This window comes from Gorilla gorilla, chromosome 1, assembly GCF_029281585.2.
Source record: "Gorilla gorilla gorilla isolate KB3781 chromosome 1, NHGRI_mGorGor1-v2.1_pri, whole genome shotgun sequence".
Taxonomy (NCBI): domain Eukaryota; kingdom Metazoa; phylum Chordata; class Mammalia; order Primates; family Hominidae; genus Gorilla; species Gorilla gorilla.
This window is the reverse complement of record NC_073224.2, coordinates 27,036,634-27,048,708: the sequence shown is the minus strand read 5'-3', so window position 1 is coordinate 27,048,708 and position 12,075 is coordinate 27,036,634.

Here is a 12,075-nt window from a genome sequence, read left to right as displayed (position 1 = left end):
GCACTTTGGGAGCCTGAGGTGGGCGGATCACCTGAGCTCAGGAGTTCGAGACCAGCATGGCCAACATGGCAAAACCCCATCTCTACTAAAAATACAAAAAATTAGCCAGGTGTGGTGGTGCATGCCTGTAAACCTAGCTACTTGGGAGGCTGAGGCACGAGATTCAGTTGAACCTGGGAGGCGGAGGTTGCAGTGAGCCAAGATCACACCTCTACACTCCGGCCTGGGCAACAACAGAGCAAGACCCTATCTCAAAAAACAGAGACAAAGTTACTATTCTTGTAAAGGTTAAAGCAGAGGGGACTTTCTTACCACTCAGGCTAAAACTGACCTGTTTGGGGATATGACTATCATCTCTGTTTCTCCTGATTTCTGGAAAGGTCAGATAAACAAATTAGTTTTGGCTTGGTGAGGTGGAACTTCAGCCTGAGTGGGTCCGTTTGGTTTGACCTGTTGGACCTAGTTCAGGAGCTCAGTCCAAACCAATGGCCTCCTGTGAATTTTATTTAACACTAGGCAACTGTATGGTGTTAGAATGAGGGCTAAAGTTAGGCTTAGCATTTCAGCCTTTTGGGCTTCAGTCTCCTCAGTATTAAATGAGCATAACAGCGTTATATGAAGTACTCACAGGGTTATGAGGGACACTGAAGCCTGGAAACTGAAATACAAACTTGGGTGGGGTGCACTTTCCTTTATCTATGCCAGGTGACTTTTCAAAATGAAAATCAACTTTGGCAAAATTTCCAAGAGTTGAGATAAGTATATTCTTTCTATTTGAAATGATTTAGAAAATTGTTCACATTCTTATTTTGAGACTTGAAGAAAAGTCATATCAGACCACGTTTTCTCATCTTTCCATCCATACACTCAACAGTTACAATCAAACAATGCATCATAAATTGAGTATTTAAATATTTATTTTATTTTCTTTCTTTTTCTCCTTGCATTTTTTAAAACATTTTAATCTGTTTTGGAGAGACTAGGTGGGGCAGTACTTTTATGAAAGTAGTAATTTAAATGGCAATACAATAGATGAATCTTATATAAAAAGCTGGATAATTTTCTGGGAAATAATATATTTGTAAGAGAAACTGGAGATAGATGGTGGCTTGGGTCTTTTTAAAAATAAACTTACAAACTTACTAAATCAGAGATTCACCTTATGTATCTGCAATTTTATAAACATTGGTTTCTCATAATAGTTCTTAAATATTTTAAATATTGTCCTTAAACGTTACTATGAGTAGACAAAATAACAATAAAAATAATATTTCAGCTAAGAGCTCAAAAGTATGATAAGTAAAAGTACTGTCTTATGTACATAAGTGTTGCTTTCCACATTTGTCACCTAAAGGGAAATTTGTTAATGCTTTTCTGTGAATTAATTTTACTGTCCTTGAATTCTTTTGCTAAATTTATAAACAATTTTTTGTCACATAGAAGACAGACAAGCTTCCTAGAGAGTAGAAATAATTCAAGTGAATGACAGCAGGTGAAGAAAGGAAAAAAAAATGTCTAGAAATGACATAAATTTCCAAGGGCAAATCTAGAATATTCAATCTATGCATGGTTCAGAAAGCATTATTTTCTAGGTGAATGTGTAGTCTTCTAGATGTTAGGTGGTGATTCACTCTCCACATTTCACTGGGCATTGATGCACCTCTGTGCCACCTGAACTCTGATATCTTTCATTACAGGGCAAAGAGGAAGGAAGTAAAGTGATTAATATTTATGAACTCCAACGCAAAGTTGGAAAGCTAAGGAATAGTGCTACTCATTGATCTGTAATATTTCCCAAGGTAAACCATAGAATAAAATGAATTTCTTTAAGCATGAAACCAGATGTCTGCTCAAAATAGATCTCTCACTGCATTGGGTACCTTGTCACAAAGAGAGATTCATAGGAACTAAATGTTTGCTGCATCAATTCTTCTTGCAGAAAACCTTAATTGATGATGGTTTACCTAAATCTTTAAATAAGTATTTAAAGAATAAGTAAATTTTCTTAATAAAAATACAGTTTTATAAATTATATTTATAACATCTTTCTACTTTAAAATTCTATGACACATTTATACTACACAAACATTATTTAATGATATATAAGGAATGGTCTTTATAAAGAATTATTATAAATGTGGCCAGGCATGGTGGCTCACGCCTGTAATCCAACACTTTGGGAGGCCGAGCGGGGTGGATCATCTGAGGTCAGGAGTTTGAGACAAGCCTGGCGAACATGGCAAAACCACATCTCTACTAAAAATACAAAAGTTAGCTGGGCATGATGGTGCACGCCTATAATCCCAGCTACTCAGGAGGCTGAAGCAGGAGAATTGCTTGAACCCAGGAGGCAGAGGTTGCAGTAAGCCAAGATCATGCCACTGCACTCTCTAGCCTGGGCAACAGAGCGAGACTCCATCTCAAAAAAAAAAAAAAAAGTGTGATTAATTTCATCTGTAATTGAATATTGTCTTTCAGTAAGATAAACCTGTTTTCTTTTTTTTTTTTTTAAGTTTGGACTTTGAATATCTTATGTCTTAATACAGACTGCAAACCTCAGAAAAATCATGGGGATGATTTGTTAAATTAATATCTTCTAGAATATTTTTTTCATGTGCTGAAATGAAAGCAAAACAATTTGAAGTAAAACTAATACTCAAAAGCAATTCTTGTCAAAAATATTTTTTAATTGCATTACATGGAAATAGAATTATTTCTGAATAGCAGCAAATGAGAAAACCAATTAAAACTAGAAATCCAAAGACAAAAATGACTTGAAGAAAAACACCCGTTTTTGTGTTACGTTTTTTTTAAGATGACTAGAGAGAAAACAGCTGTTAAGAAACACAAAATGCTAATTATCATGGTTAGTTAAGAGAAATGATTATCAGCAAAAGTAAAAAAGGGAGGGGAGGCATTATAGTAATGGAAATCAAATCACATAATGTTGGCATTCAACTGAATCCATTTTATCTTGTTCAGAGCAACCCAAGAGGTAAACAGGAAAAAAGAAAATAAAGAGCTTGCAAACATACAGAATTAGACAACAAAACAGTGGGAGCTCAAGCTGCTGGCTTGAACAAAGATAACATGCAGGGAGAACAAGGAAATGACTGCTGTGAATAAAAACCTCTGCCCTATTCTGTTTTGTGGATACTCTTTTAGGTTTGGGGAGGATTAAGACAGTACTTCAGGAAAGCCATTAAAAAGATATGAGAACAAGCCATTCAACACATATTCCTTGGATCAATTATTATCTCTGTGGATGTGGAGTTAATAGCCAGGGGCATCATTTTACTTGGAATTTTAGGCCCAAGGGCAAGCATGGATCTCCTTAAATTTTGAAATAATAGCTGTAGCCCAGCAAAAGTTGAAGAGGTCAACTAGATTCCATTTATTAATAGAAAGAAGAAAGTCATATTCAGAATGTTACTACCCACATAGTACATTGATTCATTTGGGGACCTTAATTCTCTAGAAAAAAAAAAAAATGTTCCCTATCGCAGTCTCTTCCACAGTTTTAAAGACTTGAGAGGCTTTTATCCAAAATGCACTAATATAAATAAAGTAACAATATTAAACATCTCTATGTTGACACCTAAATATCCAAACACATCAGCACCTCCTATTTCCAAAAACTTAAAAGGACAATTCTAGCCCTCCTGCAAATAAGTGAGTCCAGGAATGTGCAGAACTTACGTAATTAAAAAAAAAAAAAGTTTCTTTTATGTCTAAACTAAATCATATGTATTGCATTTTAATTCAATAAATATATTGAATTCCCATTCTGAGTCAAGCATTGAACTAGTAGTTCTATGGAATACAAAGATTGGCAATACATGACTCTTAATTTCAAGGATCTCATCATACCTAGGATGTGTGGAAGAAACAGCAGCTGCCATTCATCCAGCACCTATGTGAGCTAGGTTCCAGTCGTCACCTGTATCGTCATCCCAAAACTGAAGACGAAGTCACGGAGGAACATCAAGTTGAACTTTTGCAAGGCCATGCAGTTAACTGAAAAGTTGTTTCCACTATAAATCTTTCTACTATGTCCCACTTTACACAAGAGTCTGCCGTTTGCTTGGGTACTAAGTTACTTCTCAGTCTTCTTCCTTCACATACCAGGGCCTGTTGTGGGGTGGGAGGAGGGGGGAGGGATAGCATTAGGAGATATACCTAATGTTAAATGACGAGTTAATGGGTGCAGCACACCAACATGGCACATGTATACATATGTAACAAACCTGCACGTCGTGCACATGTACCCTAAAACTTAAAGTATAATTAAAAAAAAAAAGAAAACTCCTAGCTCCTTTACCATTCTCACCTAATTATTATGTCTGCAGCTTCTCGTTCATTCCTTCAACAGTGACTCAGTGACTGTTACGATTGAGTTGTAATAGTGAGTGGTACTGAATACCTGAGAGTTCCCAGTCATTCCTTCTAGCATCCCACACTTTACAGCAAGACAGAGAAAAACTTCCTGAGTCCTAGGAAAATTGAAGCCTACTTTTAAACCTGATACATTCCACACATGTTCTTAGCAGCTCAAGTCTTCTGGAAAGTATTCAGGGCCAAGGGGCTGAGAAATCAGAAGCCAATATGTAAAGACACTGGATTCATTACTGGAAAACATAACATTTTATTCAAAGAATTGTTGTTGCCGCTGCTATTGACATTGTCGATGCAGCCTTAGGCATTGACAATGACAAATGGTCTATACTGTTAGCTCAGGCTATAAAGTCAACAGGAAAACTCTGAACATTCGTCAAAACTTTGACTTAACTGAAGCACTTTAATATTCTCACCAGGCATTGTCTGACATACACCACAGCATGAATTACCCTCTGGCTTTGCCTAAAATTTTATTTTCTTCCCCGCTCCTCAGATTCATTTGACATGTAGGTCACAACACTGAGATAAAATTAGTCTTGACGTTCTTGAGGAAGCCTATTAGTGAGAATTTTACTTCATTCCTTAATTATCCATGAATAATGGGGAAAAGAAAATTAGCAAGACAGTGTATTATAAAATCTACAAACAATGGATTCCTTTCACTCATTCTAACAACTACAAATAATTTTTAAAATAATTTTCAAAATATGTCAAATGTTATCAGCAAAGATTGAACTCAGAAAGGTTTATTTAACTGCCTACCTTAGCACTTAGCACTGTGCCTGGCACTTAATAAGTTTCTGTTGAACAGATGAACCTCCCAGACTACTAATCTTTATTGTTCTATAGAAGGATATTTTTATTTTATTTTACCTTTTCAACATATTTGCAGTGAAACAACACACATTCAGAAAATATATAAAATTGTTTATTCTTCATGATAATCCTAAAATACTATAAATCCTGCAATGTGTTCTAATTTTTCAAATACATACTATATTCAAAATAATTTTAGTTTTGAGTGCATTTAATCCTATTCTACTATTATAGGTCTACTGACCTATAAACCTCAAACAAGTATGGTCACTCACTTAGCCAGAAGGAGGAGTATCCCTGAGCTCTTGTTGCAGGTGTATTAATTACCGCACACTTGGTGGCTTTAAACAACAGAAATTTATTCTCTCACAGTTCTGCAAGCTCAATGGCCACATCAATGTGTTAGCAGGGCCATGCTCCGTCTGAGACTCTGAAAAACAAACTGTTCCATACCGCTCTCTCAGCTTCTAGCGGCTGCTTCAGTCTTTCCTCTTCCTTGGATGCATCACTCCAACCTCTGCCGCCATCTTCACATGGTGTTCCTCTCTCTGTGTCTTTGTTCTGTCTCCAAATCCCCTCTCCTTATAAGGACACCAGTTATTGGACTTAGGGCCACCGTTAGTCCAGTAGCACCTCATCATAATCTGATTACATTTGCAAAGGCCTTGTATTCAAGAAGGTCACATTCCCAAGTTCTGAGTGGACATGCATTTTTGTGACACTATTCAAGAAATTCACAAAGAAGTTTAGCACTTTTGGATTGGTATCAAAATTCTAACATCAGCAAATGAATTGTTTTCTTTATTAGTATGACTGTGTTCATTAACACAGATAATATATTGAGTTGAAGAAACTAGATAGATCATCTTGGTCTACAGAATAGTCAATGATAGTCTTCAATGACAGCTCAACTTTGTCAAAGGAATGTGTGTGGAGGGTTGATCTAGTATCAGCAGCCAGGTTTTATTCCCTCAAATGCAATCACTCAATTACAATTCTGCTAGGTGAATAGCTCCAAGTAATAAATATTCCTTCCCAGTGACTGCAGACAGGCACATGTATAGCTAGCCATTTTCTTCTGTGATTATTTTATATACCCTTTTCTGAATGGTACCCAGTTGTCCCTTCCCAGCTTTTCCTCCTATTTCTCATCCCATCATGTTGCTTCTAAGCCCCATCTCAGTCCTTCTAAAGAATGAGACATATCATGGGTAAAGCCATTTAAGTTTGTAGGAAGAAAACCATCTTGGCATATGTCCTTTGTTTTCCTACTCATTACTTTCTTACCCTTGCTATTCCCTATACCTGGGGTGCGTTTTCTTGAAATATTTAAATGACTGTCTTCTGACTTCTTTCTGTTCTCTACTTCAATCTGAGTTCCTCACAGAGGCCTCCCTTGATCCCCCTATCTAAAGTAGCTACCCATCTCCATCACATTTTATTCCTTTACCGTTTCCTTCCTTCATATCACTTATTCCAACTGAAAAAAATAAATAATATTTATAATCTAAATAAAATATAATTTATAGGTTTAATTATTTTCTGTCTGTATACCCCACTACCCTATAAGTTCTTAAAGTTTCTGACTTTTGTCTATTCAATGCACTGTTGTATTCCTTGCACTGACAAATACAGTAGTAGCATGACCAATAGCAGATGCTTAATAAATGTGTTGTATGATTAAATACATTAATGATTTGTAGTACTTTATGTCTCTGACAAATTCCTATCTGTACTAACCATTGGCCTGAAAAGTCAACATGAACAAATATGTAACTCACCACGATATTTCCTCCCTGAAATGTATCTAATTCTTGTAGAACACCAGGGATAGATACACAAATAGGAGGAGCTGCCTTCTTTATGATGAGTTCAACAGCCCATGCAAATATGTAATCAGTGATATATAAATTAGCCAATCATTCATTGGGGATTTCACTGTCTACTAACAAATTACTTTTTTTCATTTTAGCATACAATTCGAACAAAGGGCTACATTTTACTAATAGTAGCCAGTTGAAATAACTTAACGACAATAATTCTAATCCTTTTTTTTACTGCTATCACATGAATACGCATTATGTATGTTTTACTCTTATTAAACTTTTCCACAATATTTAGCTAAGCATGCATTATAGAGCATCAATTTGTCACACTTTTCTGCCCTCCCTGAGTTTGGAGACAAATAAGAAAAGACACAGGAGACAAATAAATGGAGACCAAAATGTCAACCTGTTTCTCATCAGCTGATTAGTGTGGCTTTAGATCTATAGTAAAAACGACTTTCTAACACCTCATCCCAAAATACAGATGGTACTTCCTGTCATATAATTCCTGGGCAAAGGAATTTCTCCTCCCCTTCCCTCCTAATCTTACTTCATGGGAAAAACAGATGTATCAATTTTCCCATTGTCTCATTAATGCTGTATAACAAATAACTACAAAATCACAGTGTCCTGCACAATAAATATTTATCTGTGCTCTCAAGTCTATGACTTGGCCTAGAGGTTCCACTGATCTTGGTGGGACTCACTTGTACAATCAGGGTTAGCTGGCAGGTCAGCTGGGTGGGGTCTGGCCGCCTTAGGATGCCATCAGTAGGGACAACTCTTTCTGCTGCAAGTAAGTTTCTCTCTCTCCAGCAGATTAGTCTGGGATTGTTCTCATGGCACAGTAGGGTTCAAAGAGAGCCAGGAAAGCACAAACATACTGTCATTTCTCCTGCATCCTGCTAACCTAAGCAAGTCACAAAACCAGTCTATATCCAAGGCGTGAGAAAACAGACTGCACATCTTGAAGGAAGGAACTGAAAATAACATTGCAAGGGCATCAAAACAGGGCAAGTAGGGGCTTGGGCCAATTTGCAATCAATACACCACAGTCAGATTGCACCCTCTTTACAGGCAGGCAGATCCAACAAAAGATGGAGAAAAGGGCAGAGCTGATCCTGCTGATTTCTTCCTCAAATGAGGAGGAAATGAGGAAAAGAAAGAGGAAAGATTAACCATCCACAGGATACCCAATGCCAGGAGAAAGGATAACCTCTAAATGTAGATTCATTTATCTACGCAACATCACCAATTCAGCCAACTCAATCCAACATAAAACGAAATAAATGAGTAAAAGCAAAATCAGTATTTAGTGAAGTAAAAAACAACATTGCTGACTAATTAAATCTTTCACACTCTCATGAACTGCTTTGCTGACTTTTTGTCAGGTAAACACAGTATGTTTTTTTTTTTCTTTTTTTCTCATGAAGATACTACGTATTTGGCTTTTCCAAGAAACTCAAACAACTTCACTTAAAAGATTTCGGTTTGTGTTTTAATTAATTCAAGTCATAAAATGGAATATTAGACATATAGAAATGGCATGGTTTCTTCTTTGAAATTCTTAAAGTCTGTGGTTACTGAATCAGAACATTAAGTTTAGAGTATACACCAAGTAAACGAGTGACTTCTCCTGCCATGTTACATGTAACAATTTTGACTTGATGGAATCATTTAGAGGAATCTATTTTTGATGGATTTGCTCAAAAAAAGCCAGTCTTTAATTAGGTATTGTTATCACTATCACCAATCACAAAAGTAATGTTTGAGGATATTTTAACAGACTACTACCACAATCAAACCTGGTCAAGTCCTTTAGCCAGAAAAATAAATCTTGTTTTATTTTACAATAAAAAATATTAGCAAATTTATTAACATATACAATATATAATACAAAGTACTTTATTTTATATTGGTTTCCAATGTAACTACAGTGTGCCATGTTACAAAGTTTTCTTATTGTTTTTCATATTTACTTTTGCATAGCTTTATAACTTAATAGAATTAGATCATTTAGAACTATAGTCTCCAAAGTTTCTGATCTTATAGCTCTAATGTAAAAAAGAATAAAATGCCTTTTTATATGTAAGTATTTGCATGCTACAGGTATATATTATGTATCTAAAAAATTATGTATAAAATGGAAATTAAGAAATATGAACTAAAATATACTTGAGTAGAAGTCTCAACACTTTCATTCACACACCCCGATGATAATTCTACTCCCACCAAATGAACAAAGCATTGTAGGGAAGCAGAAAGGAGACTAGAGGAAGCAGTTGTTCAAAAAGTCATTCAAGTATTTAAACTTCTGAAGTTCAACCCTTATGCTACCTTTTAAAAAAAAGTACAGATATCAAAACGTAATAGAAAAAAATGTCCCCATCAAATCTCTACCTTCAATCCTTCTATATGATAGACTTTGAGGAAGAGGTCTTCAGGCAGCTACTGCTATTATCTGCTCAGACACATTCCCAACACACTCACTTCCTATAACAGATCTTAGCACTCTGATCATAGCAGTGAGTACCTGAGATTCTCCTGGAATTGAACATGACTGATGACATAAGGAGCAAGAGGTAGTTAAAACTTCCCAAATGATGGCTGCACCTTAGAAGTTCCATGAACTTTCTCTATCTGGATATTCAGAACTGTGCTGGGTACTGTCTTCATAAAGCAGGATTGCCCACTCTTTCCTTCTATTTCTGAGCTATCTCAGTAACTTTCTGGGAAACTCCTCTTCTTTCTCAGGTTACTCAGTGGTGGATTTTATTGTTTCAACCAAAGAAGTGTAACTGCTGATCATTTAAGACAGTTTTGAGGAATTCAAACTCTCATTCATTCAGCCAGTCAGTCTTTCTTTTAACAAATCTTTTTTGAGTATCTATTACGCATTAGGTGCCAGGCCATAGGATAAAAAGATGAGTAAGACATGTTTGCTGTACTTCAAAAGAACAACTTTATAGTTGGGGAAAAAGAGTTACATAGATAATTGCATTGGAGTTCTCTGATTGTGGTAAGTACAAGATGCTACAGGACTGAGGAGCAGAGTCACAGAACTCAACTGTGAAAAGACAGGGGCTGCCTTTTGCAAAAGTTGGTACAAAGGCCAAGCACTAAACTATACATCTTTGTGAATGTGACTTCTGGTTGGGGCATTCTGAGCACAGAGAAACCATCAAAGCAAATGTCCAATAAGGAAAAGGCAATATAGTGTATGGGAAACTACCATAGTTTGGTGTTGAGTATGTATTATGGCACTGGGGATGAAGATAGATACTAAAGAGTTAAGACATTGTTCTGTATATAATTTTTAAAAAATACTTCTTATCAAATTAGACTGGCTCTTCTGCAATAAATCTGTTATATGATCTGCAAATTCTTACACTATTTTTGCAATTCAATCAGAATTGAATGATCTGCTTACAGTAAGTGATAAGTCACAAAGAGAGAGACCAATAGCCATTTTTTAAGAGACAAGGTCTTGGTATGTTGCCCAAGCTGGCCTCAGACTCCTGGGCTTGAATGATCCTCCCACCTTAGCCTCCCTAGTAGCTGGAACTATTGATGCACACCACCATGCCTAGCTCACTACTATCAGTTGCTAATTTTCTTAAAGCAAAATCAGAAATGAACGTTGATTTTATGATTAAGGATCTTTTGACCTATGTTCAATGTCTTTGTTTATTTCTGCTGCTGTAACAAAATACCTGAGACTGGGTAATTTATAAACAAGAAAACCTTATTTTTCACAGTTCTGGAGCCTGAAGGTTCACAATCAAGTCACCAGCAGGTTAGGTATCTGGTGAGGGCATGATCTCTGCTTCCAAGATGGCGCCTTGTTGCTGCATCCTCGGGAAGGAGCAAACTCTGTGTCCTCACATGTAGAAGGGACAGAAGGGAATGAACTTTATCCCTGAAGCCATTTCATAAATAGCCTAGTCTTACCCATCCTCATGACTTAGTCATTTCCTAAAGACCCCACCTCCTGGTACTATCACATTGTCAGTTAAGTTTTAACATATGAATTTTGGGGGGCACATGCAGACCACAGCACTCAGTCAACACAAGGATGTATCAAGCCACTGAAAAATAGCAGTAAACATGGTGAGAGAAATATGCCTGGTAAGATTATGTAGAGTCATAAAATTAAACTCCATAGTAATAAGGTTCTGCTAACCACACATCTTTTTGTTAATATTGCTGGAATCTAGATTGTCTACTTCTGCTTTCAGTTTACCCTGTGGTAATGTGTCTTAAATATAATTTGAGAAGATTTTTCCTTTTGGCTTTTTATTCTTGTTGAACAGTACAGACTTCGGCATATGCCTTAAATTGATTATCTCAAACGTCACCCACTTCAGGTGTTATCCTGGCCAGCATTCTAACAACTGAGCATTCTGAAGGAAGCAATTGCAATATTTATTCCCTCTGGCAAGTGGCAGCAGATGCTTAGCACTTTAACGCTCATTTGCAACAGCCAATGTTTTGCTTTAACAAAGCAGTTGTCTTTTCAAAATTGAAAGCCCTTTGATAACAGAAGTTCTATTGTTGCACAGAAAAGAGAGATAAGACCACAAAAATTTAAATCAAGAATATTGACCTCCCATAACCTTTTCATCTTGGGTCTTAGAGACAATTTCATCCAATGGCTTCTGCAGGTATCCTCAGAGATGAGATTAACTGTGTATAGGCTCCAGGTAATTATTTTTCCCCACACCTGCTTTCCCTCAGTCTGATGCAGACACCTGCACACATTTTTGGAAAATGAAATTAATTCAGAGAAAGGCGCATTTAAAGGTACTGTTTCCTAATAAACAAATTTCACCTTAGAGATGAAAAGATGTTTGATTTTCCTTTTTAGCTGCTTGATTCCTTATCCTCTAAAACGTGTGTAAATCCTTGACTTGGGGATTCTAATCTCTAAAGAGAACACCATCCACATGAAATCATGCCTGAAACAGTTTCTCTTCATTAAATGCTGCTGTTTTTCTTCTTTAATCACTTGGCCCTTCCAAGTGTTTCTTCCTCT